We start from the raw sequence: 19,503 nt of genomic DNA on the forward strand, positions 1-19,503 counted from the left end.
GCAGCCTCCACTAAATAACAGGAATTGGATCAAAATGGAAGTTCGAAGCCGTTTGAACCCTGTGATATTTCACACTGGAGCACGCTGTGTACATTTTATAATCTCATTTTCGATGTAATGCTGTGTAATTTTATTAAAAATATGAACAATTGATTGTTATCACGGCGTTCACTTTTGAATGAGCTCCAGTTCACGGAAGGTCTAAGCTGTGGAAGCCAGCCAGGAAATGCATCTTCTCACCTTCACCTCTTCCCAATGGTCCTCTTTATCCCCAGCCCTAACAAACCCCATCTTTTTATTCATGGGATGTGGGTGTCGCTGGCAAGGCCGGCATTCGTTCCCCATCCCTAATTGCCCTTGAGAAGGTGGTGGCGAGCTGCCTTCTTGAACTGCAGAGGGCAGTTATGTGTCAACCACGTTGCTGTTGTTCTGGTGTTACATATAGGCCAGACCAGGTAAGGACGGCAGATTTCCTTCCCTAAAGGGCATTAATGAAACAGATGAGTTTTTACGACAATCCGGTAATGTCATGGTCACCATTACAGATACTATTACAGATTTATTCAACTGAATTTAAATTCAGCTGCCGTGGTGGAATTTGTACTCACATCCTCCAGATCATTAGTCCAGTTAATTACAAGTCCAGTAAATAACCACTACTGTACCCCCTACCCTGCGTGAGCCCCAGATCCGCTCACTTGTTCTCCCCCTCATCTCTACCCTCAACTATGATTGACTTACCCTCTCTCTCCACTCTGAGTTTCTTTCCATTATCCCATTAGCTTCTTACACATTCGTGCATCCTCGGTCCATAACACAACCTCTGCCGCTCAGGTTCAGCCCTATATCTCACTCAAACACCATCACCTTCCATTCATCAACTTGGGATTATAGGCCCACTCCCTTACACCCTGCCTCCTCCCACCAGAAGTGTAATGTGAAAATCCTCCATTAGTCTCCAGTCCCTCCAAGAGTTCCTTCCTCATCGGCGTGTTGCTCAGCTCTGGGAGTGAACAATTTGTTTATTAAAGGTTTAAAACGCTTTGGAAAAAGAACACGAATTGATAGTTCCCGGTGCTGAGAGACGGACGAGAATCACCAGGGGATACGGGGAGGAAGCGCGCAAAGACGGGCATGCCACGGCCGAAGGACATAAGACAGGTCAGGGCAGAAGGAAGTTACTTTGATGCTGGGTTTTAGAAGCGGTCGAGTACCTGAAAGACATCAGAATGAGGAGCAGCGGCGCCACCTTGTGGAAGGTCCGCATATTACTGCAGCGTGACTGGCAAATGCTGACTCATATTTTTGCAGTGTCTGTTGACAAAAACAGGTACTGAAAAAAAATATGAAACAAGAAATAACTGGATTGTTAACAGATAGTGTTCACTTAACCCAAGGTATTATAGGTAGTTTTACCAATAGGATTTCATACGTAGATTCCTCAATTTTTCGCAGAATATCAAAATAATGATGCTAAGACAATAAAGAAAAGTAGTGCAACTAGAATCAGGAAGATTATCAAACTCGTAGGCAACAGGTTACAGAAAATAATCAAAAAGGCTAGAGGACTAGAACACAAGAGGTTATGCTGCAGCTATACAAAACCTTGGTTGGACCACATCTGGAATACTGTGAGCAGTTCTGGGCACCACACCTTCGGAAGGATATATTGGCCTTGAAGGGAGTGCAGCGTAGGTTTACCAGAATGATTCCCGGACTTCAAGGGTTAAGTTACCAGGAGAGATTACACAAATTGCGGTTGCATTGCTTGGAATTTAGAAGTTTAAGTGGTGATCCGATCGAAGTTTTCAAGCTATTAAGGGGGACAGATAGGGTAGATGGAGAGAAGCTACTTCCGCTGATTGAGGATTCTGGGACCAGGGGGCATAGTCTAAAAATTTGAACCAGACCTTTCAGGAGTGGTGTTAGGAAACACTTCTACACACAGGGTGGTAGAGGTTTGAAACTCTCTTCAGCAAACAGCAAAAGATGTAAGGTCAATTGTTAATTTTAAATCTGAGCTTTTTGTTTATAGCTTTCTGTTAACCAAAAGTATTAAGGGATCTGGGGCAAAGGCGGATGGAGTTAGGTCGCAGATCAGCCATGATCTCATTGAATGGTGGTGCAGCATCCAGGGGCTGAATGGCCTCCTTGTGTTCCGATGTTGCTATGAGCGGTGGATGACAGATTCATTTTAATATTCATAAGTGTAAAGCAATTATTATGAATCAAGATACCAAAAGAAGGAACATTTGTTAAATACTACAATGGGCACGACAATCAGGAAATAGATCTAAGCATCATATAATGGATACATATATCAAATCAAAAGCAAAGCCTTTCACTGCAGTGATAAAAATGCCAAATACTCGGTTGTATTAGCAGAGAGGCGGGGTGTAATTCTAAAGACATGTATCATTGTACAAGGAACTGGCCATAGCTTATGCAGTGTTGTATGAAGTGCTGATTATTTAACTGTAAGATATTATTCCCTTGATATAGTACAGAGCCAAGCAATGAAAATGGTCACAGGCATCAACATCTTAATTATCAGTAAATTTTAATCAGTGGACCTTGCTTCTTTCCTTAAATTGCTAGAAATTGCAATGGAAGATATGGTCATTTGGTCCCTCATGCCTGCGCCAGTAACAGTTCCACATTACAGCTATCTTCTCTAATCCCATTGATTTCTCCCGCTAATAATATGTTTCTTCGCCTTAATTAATACCACACTTTGAAGGTTCAAGACCCACTGCAAGAATTAAACTCATAACCTAGGGTGATACGTTAGCAAAGTATTGCATAGTTAAAGGTTCTGGCCAACATTCCTCCCCGAACCAACAGAAAAAAAGATCGGATGTATATTCGGATGCATATTAATGTGAATATACAATGTGAAAAATCATAATAGCAATTCTTGTACTTCCAAAAATAATGAATTGATTGTGAATTACTTTGGAAAGTCCTAAGAAGACCTAATATGGCTCTCTGAATACATGTTTGTTTTTTTCTTTGTCTCTTCAAGAATTTCAAGAACGTTCCCCTAAATAGTGCCATTGGCTTTGCTTCAAAATGTACGTGTGGCCGCTCATTGCGCTTCCTTTGCTTGAAAAAACCCTTCTCCACTGCTTTTAAGATCCCCTTAATATTCTCTACCCCAGTGAATGGCTCATTTAATCTCTCATCGTGAATCTATCCACATATAATCCCATGAATCGCAGATGCAACCTTTCCATAACTCCAGTATTCTTTCTCTAAAGTTGTACTTAACGCTGGACTCAGTACTCTATTACTCCATGAAGGCGTATTCACTCGTATTACAGATTTTTATTCAGTATATAAAAAGCCCAGAATCACACCTTCGTTTAATGGCTTAATACAACTCTAGATTTTATAAAACAAACCGCGAATCTTTATTCCTAGATCGCTGTGGTCCTCTCCAACTCCACTGAGAATGCTAGTTTTATTATATTTCCTATGATTTTTTCTGAAAATGATCGACATCATATTTGCAAAAATTGGTATATGTTTCCTCCTCTCCTCTTGCAATCTCTTTCTCAATTTTCCACCTTGTGCAATTAGATGCAGTCATCACTTTTTGCAGACTGAGTTCTACTTTCCTGCACTGTTCATTTGTGTGCATTGCAAACGAGAATAATGTCAATTACTGGTGAGTCCTAAACCCAACCTGGGAACTACACACCAGGGAGCATTGCTCCATTTCTCACATCAGTTATTTTAATGCTGCGTTTCAATATGATTGTCAATTTGGTGTTCATATATATTAAACTATAGGCGCGCTATTCTGTAGGCACTGTCTAAGTTAATTACAATAGGCGCCTTATACATGGCAGATGATGGAGACTTTCCCCATCAGTCTCAGGAAACAACTTCAGAATCACAGTCAGGAGATTGCATCTTTTCTCACTGTTCTCGCAACAAGCTAGTGATTCGAGTGTTGATTTTATTGTTGATACGTTTCAAGGACACTATAACATACAGTTTTACTGAAAATGTGCACATGAACGCGTTTCAGTTGCGGTTGCTTTTTTAACAGGAATACAGAAAATGCATGTACTCGTCAGCATAACTATATAACAAAACAATATAACTGTTTCCCTTTGCAGAGGGGCCAATAACCATGGGACATAGATTTAAAGTAGTTGTTTGAAGGTCTAGAGGGGAGATGAGGAAAAACATTCACCTAGAGGGTGGTGGGGGTCTGGAACTCACTGCCTGAAAGGGTGGTAGAGGCCGAAACCCTAATCACATTTTAAAAGTACTTGGATATGCAATTAAAGAGTCGTAACCTACAGGGCTACGGACCTAGTGCTGGAAAGTGGGATTAGGCTGGCTCGGGCTTTTTCGACCACCGCGGACATGATGAGCCGCTTTCCGTGTCGTAATTTTTCTAAGATTCTATGATTTCTAAAAGATTGGAAAATTTAAATTGTTCGACCAGGGTGTGTGGTCATCAATTGCTCCAGGCATTTGAATATATGTGAGCTGGAGGTGAGGTTTTCTGCATACATATAAAAAGAGGAACAAAAATTTGACAATTTAGAACTGAATTATACGTGTCAGTCATCCGTCCGTCTATATCAATGTAGATCGATAATCAGAGCTAAGATAAGCGATCGGGTTCTGGAGATCAGTGGCGCCTGCAGAAAACGGCCAAGAACAGCTCATATAGATTTCTCTGTGACTATTACCATAATCAGTAACCGAGTTGTATTGAGACCGAGTACATCTCACCGGCCGACATGGTTCCATCTGCCTTTTGGTTTTAACCGGAGTGGTCGAAATTTGGCTCGGTTGTGCTCTGTTGCTGTTTGGATGTTCACGGCAGACACGTGGCGAAGGCTTGCCCCCACAGATAAGTGTTACCTTGCTCATACTGTTGCTGAATTCATAGAACCAGGATTAGCAGAATGGAAGGCAGCTAGTCTGCAGTCCAACTGGTCATTTCTTTCCTCAACTTTATCATCTTCACGTCAATCGTCACTGAACAACATGCAGTTTGGGGAGGTTGCATCTACTGTACAAGAATAGAACCGCGGATAGCATGGAACTTTGGTACTATCGACCGGGGTGTCATTTCTTATGCTGTGTACTTATCAGAAGCCATCAAACTGCTTTTCTTTAGAAAATTCCCGAACGCTAAAACAAAAAGCGGCTTTAAAGACTAACACCATTTAATTCCGTGCATCGCTGAAGTTTGCGCATCCTGTGTTGTCACTGTGGAGACCGCAAATAATTCCACTCACCCTTTATTTGGTTTGGTGCTAAATGCACCGCTCACCTTGCTTGCGCTGTTCGCCCAGGGGCTCATTGTTTCCAACCTCTCCACTTGTGCACCGACGATGCTGTTCACTCGCCAGCTTGCGTTAATGCAGCTGATTAATTTTGCAACATGCGCGGGTGAGTTAATGGCGTTTATGCCCGTCGCGGATAACATCCATCGGCTTAGAGAATAGCGTCCATTTAAATTGGACCGTTTGCAGAAAACGGACATTTTTTGAAGAACAATTATAATATTTCCAGCTTCTAATTAGTATTTTCATTATTTGCTAGCAGGGCTGGGTGAGAAAACAGTTAAAAATACTTAAGGAACCCTGGGCTTCATATATAGAGGTATAGAGTACAAAAGTGTGGAAATTATGATGAACCTGTACAAACCACTGGTTCAGCCCCAACTGGGCACCACACATGAAGAAGGATGGAAAGGCCTTAGTGAAGTTGCAGAAAAGAATCACGAGAATGATTCCAAGAATGAGGGAGTTCAGTTAAATTGATAAGCTGGTGTTGTTCTCCTTGGAGCAGACACGGTTGAGAGGAGATTTGATAAGAGGTGTTCAAAATCATGAGCGGTCTGGACAGAGTAGATAGAGAGAAACGGTTTCCATTGACAGAAGTGTGGAGAACCAGAGGACACAGATTTAAGTTAATTGGCAAAAAACCAAAGGCTACGGGTAAGAAAAAACCTTTTTTATGCAGCGAGTGATCTAGAATGCACTGCCTGAAAGGGTGGTGGAGGCAGACTCAAGCGTGGCTTTCAAAAGTGGCTTGGATAAGTATCTGAAGAAGGAAAAAAATGCAGGGCTACGGGGCAAGGGCAGGGGAGTGGGACTAATTGAGAGCCGGCACGGGCCTTCCTCTTGTGTTGTAACCATTCTACGATTCTATGGTTTGAGACAACCTCACAAACGCTAATGGGTACCGTCTGTTAACATGATTTTTTTTCTGCAACTTACGTACAGCTGTCGCACGAACATGAAATAACGGGGTCACTGTGCTATAAGAATACAAGTCTTTCTAATCATTGGGGGTGAGTTGGGGAGGAAACCAACTTAACTTTAAGGCTCTGCAAATTTTATCTCAAGGTTTAAATCAACCTGCACCTGCACTTAGTTTATGCTGCTGAGTCTGATGCATTATATATCTGTGCCTGGCTTTAAATGCACAAAGCACATGCAATCATAACATATTTGCATAGGGGGGAAAAATTCAGGTCAAAAAGGGTCGATGACCAGAGTGCACACATTTAAGGTAATTGGCAAATGAACCAGTGGGGACGATGAGGAAACAAATGTTTATGCAGCGAGTTGTAATGACATGGAATGCACTGCCTGATAGGGAGGTGGAGGCAGATTCAAAAGGGAATTGGATGTAAACTTGAAAAGGAACTAATTTTAGGGCTATGGCGGAAGAGCAGGTCGGGAGGGGTCTTGTAGGACTAATTCAACAGCTCTTTCAAAGGGCCGACGGGCAGGATGAGCCGAATGACCTCCTTCTGTGCTGTATCTTTCTATGATTCTATGTTTCACTGTGCTTAGCAATTAGTCCATCCTTCTCCATGCAGAGTTACAGTATGTTCTAGACCTGAGCGCATATCGGGCAGAACTGCCGCAATCTTCTCCCGATCTCCCGCCATAGCTTTAGAATCATAGAATGGTTACAGCACAGAAGGAGGCCATTCGGCCCTTCGACCCGTGCCGGCTCTCTCCAGCTAGTTCCACTCTCCCGCCCTTTCCCCGTAGCCCTGATTGTTTTATTTTCCCTTCAGGTATTATACAATTCCCGTTTGAAAACCACGATTATGTTTTCCTCCACCACCCTGTCAGGCAGTGAATTCCAGATCCTAACCATTCACTGCATGCTAAGTTTTTCCTGATGTCGCCTTTGGATATTCTACCAATCACCTTAAATCTGTGTCCTCTGGTTTTCTATCTTTCTACCACGCGAACAGTTTCTCTTGCTCTACTCTGTCTGGAACCCTCATGATTTTGAACACCACTATCAAATCTCCTCTCAAACTTCTCTGCTCTAAGGAGAACAAGCCCCAGCTTCTCCAGTCTATCCACGTTATTGAAGTCCCTCAGCCTTGGAACCATTCTTGTAATTCTTTCCTGCACCCTCTCTAAAGCCTTCACATCTTTCCTAAAGTGCAGTGCCCAGAATTGGACACAGTACTCCAGTTGTAGCCAAACCAGTGTTTTATAAAGGTTTATCATAACTTCCTTGCTTTTGACTCTCTGCCTCTATTTATGAAGCCCAGGATCCCATAAGCTTTTTTAACTGCTTTCACAACCTGCCTTGCCACCTTTAACAATGGTGGAAGATTGGCTGTGTTTAACCGAAGTTATGACGGGAGATGGAGATGAGCCCGCCACAAAAATTCCAGGCAAAACTTTTCATTTGATTTAAGCTGTCTGTGGGGCGTTCCTCGCAGTAAATGACTGCTGCATCTGCTTTCCGAACAATAGTGGTTGCACTCCAGAAAGTAACTGGGAAACACTTTGATATGTTTCGACCATGTGGTAGGGCACTGTACAAATTCAATGGCTTTTTTTATAAATGCAAGTGTGATTATTATTACGTAATCGGAATTTTTTTTCATTCGCGGGATGTGGGCATCACTGGCTCTTGTGTGGTGCAAATGTAACTTATCACTATCAGCCCAAGCCTGGAAGCTGTCCAGATCTTGTTGCATGCGGGTGCGGACTGCTTCCTTATCTGGGGAGTTGCGAATGGAACGGAACGCTGTGCAATCATCAGTGAACATCCCCACAATATACGCTCCACAAAATGTTCTCGCCAAAACAGGATCTTTCTACCAATCCGTTTCAATTGCATCCGAATAATGGCCACTTCTCAGTATCAGAAAAAATCATTCATCTTCCGCGCTGGTCATACTCAAATTTTAAAAAGTAAAGTATGACTTCCTGTATCTATCTCAGTGCTTGTCTCCTTTTTCTCATCCTCCCTTCTCCTTCCCCCTTTCCTTCCCTCTGTCTTTGTCTTTCTCTTCTGCTATCCCTTTCACAATTCCATGCTCTGATGTGGGGCGATCCCAGCAGATTGTAAAACCGCAAATGTAATGCCCATATTTAAAAAAGGAGGCAGACAAAAAGCAGGAAACTATAGACCAATTAGCCTAACTTCTGTCCATTATTAAAGAAGCAGTAGCGGGACATTTGGAAAAGCATGATTCAATCAAGCAGAGTCAGCATGGTTTTATGAAAGTGAAATTATGTTTGACAAATTTGCTGCAGTTCTTTGAGGATGTAACAAGCAGTGTGGATAAGAGGGAACCAGTGGATGTGGTCTATTTGGATTTCCAGAAGGCATTTGATAAGATGCCACATAAGAGGTTACTGCACAAGATGAAAACTCACGGGGTTGGGGGTAATATATTAGCATGGATAGAAGATTGCCTAACGAACAGAAAACAGAGAATTGGGATAAATGAGTCATTTTCCGGTTGGCAAACAGTGACTAGTGGCAGATGGAGTATAATGTGGGAAAATATGAGGTTATCCATTTTGGCATAGGTAACAGAAAAGCAAATTATAATTTAAATGGAGAAAAATTGCAAAGTGTGGGTCCTTGTGCATGACACACAAGAAGTTAGTATGCAGGTGGAGCAAATAATCAGGAAGGTAAATGAAATGTTGGCCTTTATTGCAAGGGGGATAGAGTATAAAAGCAGAGAAGTTCTGCTACAACTGTACAGAGATTGGTGAGGCCACACCTGGACTACTACGTAAAGTTTCTGTCTCTGTATTTAAGGAGGGGTATACTTGCATTGGAGGCTGTTCAGAGAAGGTTCACTAGATTGATTCCAGAGATGAGGGGCTTGACTTATGAGGATACGTTGAGTAGGTTGGGCCTATGTACATTGGAGTTCAGAAGAATGAGAGGTGATCTTATTGAAACTTATAAGATATGAGGTGGCTCGACAAGGTGGATGCAGAGAGGATATTTCCACTCATAGAGGAACTAAAACTAGGGGATGTAGTCTTAGAATAAGGGGCCGCCCATTTAAAACTGAGACGAGGAGAAATTTCTTCTCTCAGATGACTGTACATCTATGGAGTTCCCTGCCCCAGAGAGCTGTGGCGGCTGAGTCATTGAATATATTTAAGGCAGAGATAGGCAGATTTTTGAGCGATAAATGAGTAAAGGGTTATGGGGAGCCGGCAGGGTGGAGGGCAGAGAATTGGAGCTGTGTCCATGATCAGATCAGCCATAATCTTATTGAATGGCGGAGCAGGCTCGAGGGACCAAATGGCCTACTCCTGCTCCTATTTCTTATGGTCTTATGTTTATCCGCGTTCTCTTTCTGACGTCTCAGTATTAGCCCCGATTCCTTTTCTCAGTCCGTCACTCTACTTTTGTGCATTTTTCTTTCTCGACTCCTTTCCTTCCGACTCACAATACTCCGTCTTTGTCCCGCACTGGTAGAAAGCAACCGGCATTATAAAACGGTTGTTGAATGAAAGGAGACAATGAAACTTTGGATGCCATGTCGTTCGGGTAATCGATCGCAGGTTGTCGATCTGCCGTCACAATTTTATCAGTTCGGCTCTTGACGTTTGCGGTTTGCTTGTATTCCCCGCTGCTGAGTGACTCTGGGCGGGATGCTTTCAGTCGTGGAGACAGCGAGACGGAGCAGCACAACCAACCTATCTTTTCCTTTCAGACCCTGGCTCACTTGCTATATATTTGCAGCACTTTCTCTGTGTGTTTTTCACGTTTCCAGTATTCGCTGTTTTACTTCTTATCTCTGTATCTACATAATGTGGAATGATAATTAACTTTACCTACAAATAATGCCGATCAGTGTTAGACAGGTGTGGCGTGCAGTCATTATCCGTTTTACTTTTCAGCAGGTGGGACGGATACCACGGTCTACCAGTTACCTCCCTTTATAACTGCAACAGAAGGGGAGTCGGTGAAACTGAACTGTGCCGTGGCTACTGCAGGAAACCTATCTTCGATGGGCTCAGCTCAGTGGACACGGGGTGAACCAAATGGGTACAAACTGGATAATAGTCCATTTTATGGAGACCGGCTGGAGAAATCGGACAAAGATTCATTTTTCAACAACAGAGTATTTATTATTATCTCCAACTTGATTGAGAAAGACTCAGACACCTATTACTGCTGGATAAACTTAATGCGAGAAGGGCAGAGTTGCGGAAATGGCACCAAATTGGAAGTGACGCGTAAGTTGCAACTTATTGGTTGATAAAGCATGTGTTTTCATTTTCTATTCAAACAGAGCAGGATGAGTTTTGGTCCAATTTTCCGGACTTGTGATAGGCTGGCTGACCCCAGCAATCTGGGCGCCGATTAGTGTCAGCTATGGCTCAGTGGTAGCACCCTCGCTTGTGAGCCAGACGTCATGGGTTAAAGTCCCACTCCAAGGACTTGAGCGCAAAAATCTAGGCTGACGCTCCAGTGCGGTGCTGCGCTGTCGGACGTGCCGTCATTCGGATGAGACGTTTGCCCTCTCAGGTGGGTGCAAAAGATCGAATGGCTCTATTTGGAAGAAGAGTTAATCCCCGGTGTCCTGGGGTCAATATTTATCCCTCAATCAACATAACTAAAAACAGATTACTTGGCCATTATCACATTGCTATTTGTGGGAGCTTGCTGTGCGCAAATTGGTTCCAAGTTTCCCAGTTTACAAAAATGACTACACTCCAAAATAGTACTTCATTGGCTGCAAAATGCCTTGGGACGTCTCGTGGTCGCTAAATAAATTCAAGTCTTTCTTTCTTTCACGGGGATGGGAATACAATCTCAAGTCGCTCCTCTTTGCCATACTCAAATCTTTTTTCTCCTGGAAGGTGCTTGTATGTTTGTGAGTATCAGAGGATAAAATTGGAAGCAAAACGGGTGGATTAGCATTGGCTGGCTATTATACCACACACCAGATATTCTGTTCTATTGAAGAATGATTCCTGGGATGGGGGGTTGTCCTATGAGGTGAAATTGAGGAGACTAGGCCTATCTTCTCTAGAGCTTAGAAGAATGAGAGGTGATCTCATTGAAACATACAACATTCTCACAGGGCTTGACCGGATTGATGCAAGGAGGATGTTACTTCTGGCTGGGGAATCCGGAACCAGCGGTCACAGCCTCAGAATAAGTGGTCGACCATTTAGGACTGAGATGAGGAGAAATTTATTCACTCAGAGGGTGGTGAATCTTTGGAATTCTCTACCACAGAAAGCTGTGGAAGCTCCGTTGTTGAGTACATTTAAGAAAGAGATCAATAGATGTTTTGGATATTAAGCGAATCAAGGGATATGGGGATAATGCAGGAAAGTGGAGTTGAGGTAGAAGATTTGTCGTGATCTTATTGAATGGTGGAGCAGGCTTGAGGGGCCTAATGGCCGAATCCTGCTCCTACCTCTTATCTTCTTATGTCCTTATGAAATAAATATCATCTGAACCTGTAACGGGCTCCCAATACTGCTTGTGTTGCCAACCTGCTCATGCCCAAGGTGCCTACTTTGATTTAATTTGTTTCTGGGATGTGGGCATCACTGGCATGGCCGACATTTATTACCCATCCATAATTGCCCTTGAACAGGTGGTGGTGAGCCGCCTTCTTGAACCGCTGCAGTCTGCGTGGCAAATGTACTCCCCCACAGTGCTGTTAGGGAGGGAGTTCCAAGATTTTGACCCAGCGCCGATGAAGGAAAGGCCGATATATTTTCAAGTCAGGATGGTGTGTGTGACTTGGAGGTGATCTTGGAGGTGGTGGTGTCCCCATGCGTCTGCTGCCCTTGTCCTTCGAGGCGGCAGAGGTCGTGGGTTTGGGAAGTGCTGCTGAAGAAGCTTGGCAGAGCAGGATTGTGATGCTTTTTAGAGTCAAATAGCCAAACTCACCTTCTGGGCTTAACTTTGAATAATCGCCATTAAATTGATATCTTGGGCGCTCCAAGTGAAGAAAAAATCCATGAAGATTCCATGTAATGAGAACATGGGACAAAATCAATAAAGGTTGAGGAAAGCGTCTTGACATTTTCTTTATTATTGTTGATGCACCAACAGTAGCACAATAGAAGAGCAAATTTTCTGTTTCCATTGTAATACAATCATGTTATTTGTTTTAAGGCAAACAAAACCATTTTCCCTCAGCGTCTTCCTATTTAGATATAAAAATATTGACTTCAACTCCTTATTTCAGGCAGAAAGCAGGAAAAAAAGAAAGGAGATATTATCCTGACACTTGTACTGGGAGGTGTGCTGGTATTGCTGGGGATAACCATCATGATTCTTACAATTCGACTGATCAGGCAAAACAAAGGTCTGTATCTTTACAAAACACACTGGTAACCTGTTTAAATATTACACTTTCACTATAGTGCAGGGGAATTACTCTGGCCACTGTAAATAACAATATAGCAAATGCTTTTGTGGAGCAAGTCAGCATTTCTACTGCAATCGGAATCACATTATTATGAACAACTATTTTAGGGCACCCATAGGATTTCACCAGAAATAATAATAGGAGAAAATGTCCATACTCCATTATGATATCGGTGCACATAGCATCCAGAATACCTTCCCTTCCTATCTATGCATTTGTGTGTCAAAGGTCAATTTTACGAAACTTTAATAAGGAATAGCATTATAAAGTCATTATCCTACAACAATAATATTAATTTTGTTCTTTTCCTTTCAGTTATCCTGAGGCTGAAAAGGTACAGGAAAAGTTAAATCCTAAAGAATTAATGATTATTCATAATATAATGTACTTAATTTTAAATTCAAATATCATCTCACTTATTACAGAAATCGCAGTGAAGCCAATGCAACATATGGTAAGGAAAATTTAATTGCATTCACATGACGTAATTTACATTGATCAATACAAAAACACATTTGCAGATTATTTTAATCAAAATCATTTCATTTCCAATCAGGTTCTACTGATATGTGTGTGTGCGTATGCGTGTATCTGTATATGTATGTGCATATGTTTGTATGTGTCTGAGGAAAAGAGTGTTTGAAGACCAGGCCCTCAAAACTGTCATCAAGCTCATGGTCTACAGGCCATAGTAATACCCGCCCTCTTGTATGGCTCAGAGACGTGACCATGTACAGCAGACACCTCAAGTCGCTGGAAAAATACCCCAAAGATGTCTCCGCAAGATCCGACAAATCCCCTGGGAGGACAGATGCAGCAACATTAGCGCCCTCATCCACACCAACATCCCCAGCATTGAAGCACTGACCAAACTTGAAGGAGGAACTGATGGAAATCCTTATTAGTCGGGAAATTGAGTTGGGGAAATTGATGCGATTGAAGGCTGATAAATCGCCAGGGCCTGATGGACTGCATCCCAGAGTACTTAAGGAGGTGGCCTTGGAAATAGCGGATGCACTGACAGTCATTTTCCAACATTCCATTGACTCTGGATCAGTTCCTATCGAGTGGAGGGTAGCCAATGTAACCCCACTTTTTAAAAAAGGAGGGTGAGAGAAAACAGAGAATTATAGACTGGTCAGCCTGACATCGGTAGTGGGTAAAATGATGGAATCAATTAGTAAGGATGTCATAGCAGCGCATTTGGAAAGAGGTGACATGACAGGTCCAAGTCAGCATGGATTTGTGAAAGGGAAATCATGCTTGACAAATCTTCTGGAATTTTTTGAGGATGTTTCCAGTAAAGTGGACAAGGGGGAACCAGTTGATGTGGTGTATTTGGACTTTCAGAAAGCTTTCGACAAGGTCCCACACAAGAGATTAATGTGCAAAGTTAAAGCACATGGGATTGGGGGTAGTGTGCTGGCGTGGATTGAGAACTGGTTGGCAGACAGGAAGCAAAGAGTAGGAGTAAATGGGTACTTTTCAGAATGGCAGGCAGTGACTAGTGGTGTACCGCAAGGTTCTGTGCTGGGGCCTCAGCTATTTACATTGTACATTAATGATTTAGACGAAGGGATTAAATGTAGTATCTCCAAATTTGCGGATGACACTAAGTTGGGTGGCAGTGTGAGCTGCGAGAAGGATGCTATGAGGCTACTGAGTGACTTGGATAGGTTAGGTGAGTGGGCAACTGCATGGCAGATGAAGTATAATGTGGATAAATGTAAGGTTATCCACTTTGGTGGTAAAAACAGAGAGACAGACTATTATCTGAATGGTGACAGATTAGGAAAAGGGGAGGTGCAACGAGACCTGGGTGTCATGGTACATCAGTCATTGAAGGTTGGCATGCAGGTACAGCAGGCGGTTAAGAAAGCAAATGGCATGTTGGCCTTCATAGCGAGGGGATTTGAGTACAGGGGCAGGGAGGTGTTACTACAGTTGTACAGGGCCTTGGTGAGGCCACACCTGGAGTATTGTGTACAATTTTGGTCTCCTAACTTGACATTCTTGCTATTGAGGGAGTGCAGCGAAGGTTCACCAGACTGATTCCCAGGATGGCGGGACTGACATATCAAGAAAGACTGGGTCAACTGGGCTTGTGTTCACTGGAGTTCAGAAAAATGAGAGGGGATCTCATAGAAACATATAAAATTCTGACGGGTTTAGACAGGTTAGATGCAGGAAGAATGTTCCCAATGTTGAGGAAGTCCAGAACCAGGGGTCACAGTCTAAGGATAAGGGGTAAGCCATTTAGGACCGAGATGAGGAGAAACTTCTTCACCCGGGGAGGAGTTAAACTAATGTGGTAGGGGGATGGGAACCAATGCAGGGAGACAGAGGGAAACAAAAAGGAGACAAAAGCAAAAGACAGAAAGGAGATGAGTAAAAGTGGAGGGCAGAGAAACCCAAGGCAAAAAACAAAAAGGGCCACTGAATGTAAAGGGGCTGCAGGAGGGGTCAAAACTAAAAATCATGGATTAAAAACTAGTATTAAAACACTCTACCTAAACGCACGCAGCATTCGAAATAAAGTAAATGAGTTGACGGCACAAATCATTACAAATGGGTATGATTTGGTGGCCATTACAGAAACGTGGTTGCAGGGTGGCCAAGACTGGGAATTAAACATACAGGGGTATCTGACGATTCAGAAAGATAGACAAGAAGGGAAAGGAGGTGGGATAGCTCTGTTAATAAAGGATGATATCAGGGCAGTTGTGAGAGACGATATTGGCTCTAATGAACAAAATGTTGAATCATTGTGGGTGGAGATTAGAGATAGTAAGGGGAAAAAGTCACTGGTGGGCGTAGTTTATAGGCCCCCAAATAATAACTTCATGGTGGGGCGGGCAATAATCAAGGAAATAATGGAGGCATGTGAAAAAGGAACGGCAGTAATCATGGGGGATTTTAACCTACATATCGATTGGTCTGATCAAATCGCACGAGGTAGCCTGGAGGAGGAATTCATAGAATGCATACGGGATTGTTTCTTACAACAGTATGTTACAGAACCTACAAGGGAGCAAGCTATCTTAGATCTGGTCCTGTGTAATGTGGCAGGAATAATAAACGATCTCCTAGTAAAAGATCCTCTCGGAATGAATCATCACAGTATGGTTGAATTTGTAATACAGATTGAGGGTGATGAAATAGTGTCTGAAACGAGCATACTATGCTTAAACAAAGGGGACTACAGTAGGATGAGGGCAGAGTTGGCTAAAGTAGACTGGAAACACAAACTAAACGGTGGCACAATTGAGGAACAGTGGAGGACTTTTAAGGAGCTCTTTCATAGTGCTCAACAAAAATATATTCCAATGAAAAAGAAGGGTGGTAAGAGAAGGGATAACCAGCCGTGGATAACCAGGGAAATTAAGGAGAGTATCAAATTAAAAACCAATGCGTATAAGGTGGCCAAGGTTAGTGGGAAAATAGAAGATTGGGAAAATTTTAAACGACAGCAAAGAATGAATAAGAAAGCAATAAAGAAAGGAAAGATAGATTACGAAGGTAAACTTGCGCAAAACATAAAAACGGATAGTAAAAGCTTTTACAGATATATAAAACGGAAAAGAGTGACTAAAGTAAATGTTGGTCCCTTAGAAGATGAGAAGAGGGATTTAATAATGGGAAATGTGGAAATGGCTGAGACCTTAAACAATTATTTTGCTTTGGTCTTCACAGTGGAAGACACAGAAACCATGCCAGAAATTGCTGGTCACAGGAATGTGGGAAGGGAGGACCTGGAGACAATGACTATCACTAGGGGGTTAGTGCTGGATTGGCTAATGGGACTCAAGGTAGACAAGTCCCCTGGTCCTGATGAAATGCATCCCAGGGTATTAAAAGAGATGGCAGAAGTTATAGCAGATGCATTCGTTATAATCTACCAAAATTCTCTGGACTCTGGGGAGGTACCAGCGGATTGGAAAGCAGCTAATGCAACGCCTCTGTTTAAAAAAGGGGGCAGACAAAAGGCAGGTAACTATAGGCCGGTTAGTTTAACATCTGTAGTGGGGAAAATGCTTGAAACTATCATTAAGGAAGAAATAGCGAGACATCGAAATAGGAATAGTGAAATCAAGCAGACGCAGCATGGATTCATGAAGGGGAAATCATATTTAACTAATTTACTGGAATTCTTTGAGGATATAACGAGCATGGTGGATAGAGGTGTACCGATGGATGTGGTGTATTTAGATTTTCAAAAGGCATTCGATAAGGTGCCATACAAAAGGTTACTGCAGAAGATAAAGGTACGCGGGGTCAGTGGAAATGTATTAGCATGGATAGAGAATTGGCTGGCTAACAGAAAGCAGAGTCGGGATCAATGGGTCCTTTTCAGGTTGGAAATTGGTGGTTAGTGGTGTGCCACAGGGATCGGTGCTGGGACCACAACTGTTTACAATATACATAGATGACCTGGAAGAGGGGACAGAGTGTAGTGTAACAAAATTTGCAGATGACACAAAGATTAGTGGGAAAGCGGGTTGTGTAGAGGACACAGAGAGGCTGCAAAGAGATTTAGATAGGTTTAGAGAATGGGCTAAGGTTTGGCAGATGGAATACAATGTTGGAAAGTGTGAGGTCATCCACCTTGGGAAAAAATACAAAAAAAGGGAATACTATTTGAATGGGGAGAAATTACAACATTTCTGCGGCGCAGAGGGACCTGGGGGTCCTTGTGCATGAATCCCAAAAAGTTAGCTTGCAGGTGCAGCAGGTAATCAGGAAGGTGAATGGAATGTTGGCCTTCATTGCGAGAGGGATGGAGTACAAAAGCAGGGAGGTCCTTCTGCAACTGTATAGGGTATTGGTGAGACCGCACCTGGAGTACTGCGTGCAGTTTTGGTCACCTTACTTAAGGAAGGACATGCTGGCTTTGGAGGGGGTACAGAGACAATTCACTAGGTTGATTCCGGAGATGAGGGGGTTACCTTATGATGATAGATTGAGTAGACTGGGTCTTTACTCGTTGGAGTTCAGAAGGATGAGGGGTGATCTTATAGAAACATTTAAAATAATGAAAGGGATAGACAAGATAGAGGCAGACAGGTTGTTTCCACTGGTCGGGGAGACTAGAATTAGGGGGCACAGCCTCAAAATACGGGGGAGCCAATTTAAAACCGAGTTGAGAAGTAATTTCTTCTCCCAGAGGGTTGTGAATCTGTGGAATTCTCTGCCCAAGGAAGCAGTTGAGGCTAGCTCATTGAATGTATTCAAGTCACAGATCGATAGATTTTTAACTAATAAGGGAATTAAGGGTTATGGGGAGCGGGCGGGTAAGTGGAGCTGAGTCGACGGCCAGATCAGCCATGATCTTGTTGAATGGCGGAGCAGGCTCGAGGGGCTAGATGGCCTACTCCTGTTCCTATTCTTATGTTCAGAGAGTGGTGAATATGTGGAATTCTCTACCACAGAAAGTTGTTGAGGCCAATTCACTCAATATATTCAAAAAGGAGTTAGATGTAGTCTGTACTACTAGGGGGATCAAGGGGTATGGCGAGAAAGCAGGAATGGGGTACTGAAATTGCTTTTTCAGCCATGAACTCATTGAATGGCGGTGCAGGCTCGAAGGGCCGAAGGGCCGATTCCTGCACCTATTTTCTATGTTTCTAATATGTATGTATGTATGTTTTGCATTTGTGTGTAAGTGCGTATGTCTGTATGTGTGTTTATGTATATGTGTATGCACGTGTGTGTTTATATATATGTGTGTGTATGTGCATATGTGTGTGTTTATGAGTGTGTATGTGTACTTATGTATATGTGGATGTGCGTGTGTGTACATGCGTATGTGTGTGTATGTTTTATGTATGTGTATATAAGTATGTGTGTGTATTTATGAATATGTGTGATTATGTTTATGTATGTGTATGCGTGTGTGTATGTGTGTATGCATGTGTATTTACATACATGTGTATGCGTGTGTGTGTATGTGGTTTGTGTATGTGTGTTTATGTATGTGTGTATGCGTGTGTGTGTGTGTGTGTTGCATTGTGTAATTCTGAGATATTCTCTATCATCGTCTCTCCTCTCATTTTCACAGATCCAGCCAATCTACAGCCAACACAAGTAAGAACTATCGGATGATGAAATGTTTTCTGTGTTCAATGACAGCTGGTCCTGGTGTACAATAAGGCTCCTGTAATTGGCCAAACACTTAACTCTGTTCTCTATATACTTTCAATATCCTATATGTGCTTGTGAAGGATTTCCCCTGTTATGTATGTTTTAGGGATGTGCTTATACTTGGCAGTAAAATGAAACCAGAGGTAATGACAATCAAAAGTAGTGTTTAAGGGGACGCAGTGCACCAGCATTATTCAACTCCAGCCCCGACTGATGGGCTGAAAGGTTCCTCTTTCCGTTGATTGCAACCGGTCATATCTTCCCAATGGACATTTTTTTTTTTTTTTTTTTAATTCGTAGCCAATCGTTCCAATTCTTTGTCAAATCACAAACGCCAGAGGTCACCTTGCACATGCCAAGGATCACTCTGCGCCAATGCTCTTAGCCAAAAGCCCTAGAGCCACTGCACCGTTCCTGGAAGTACTGCAATACCAGGTTCGTGCCATGGAGGTGGATGGGTCAGGTCCCCCACACACCTCCGTGGAGGTGGATCCAATGGACATTGAACCACAGCACCAAATCTACCCCAAAAAAGGACAATTGGCATTAAATTGGGGACGCGTTTATTTGTACTGCCAAAGTGGCCAGCATGCTCCACCCTTTGTGTCTGATTGGTCCCCTTGGAGGATAAGCCACACCCTGATGTTTCACAGGAATGTGTAACTGGAACCGCCCATCCCAAGGTCTCGTTG

At 42.8% G+C, this 19,503-nt stretch overlaps 1 pseudogene; it reads left to right on the forward strand.

The window, feature by feature from the left end:
- LOC139230131 (zinc finger protein 850-like) overlaps positions 1 to 19,503 on the forward strand; it is a 101,088-nt pseudogene that overhangs the window by 62,529 nt on the left and 19,056 nt on the right.

The sequence above is a fragment of the Pristiophorus japonicus genome, chromosome 19 (assembly GCF_044704955.1).
Source record: "Pristiophorus japonicus isolate sPriJap1 chromosome 19, sPriJap1.hap1, whole genome shotgun sequence".
Classification (NCBI taxonomy): domain Eukaryota; kingdom Metazoa; phylum Chordata; class Chondrichthyes; family Pristiophoridae; genus Pristiophorus; species Pristiophorus japonicus.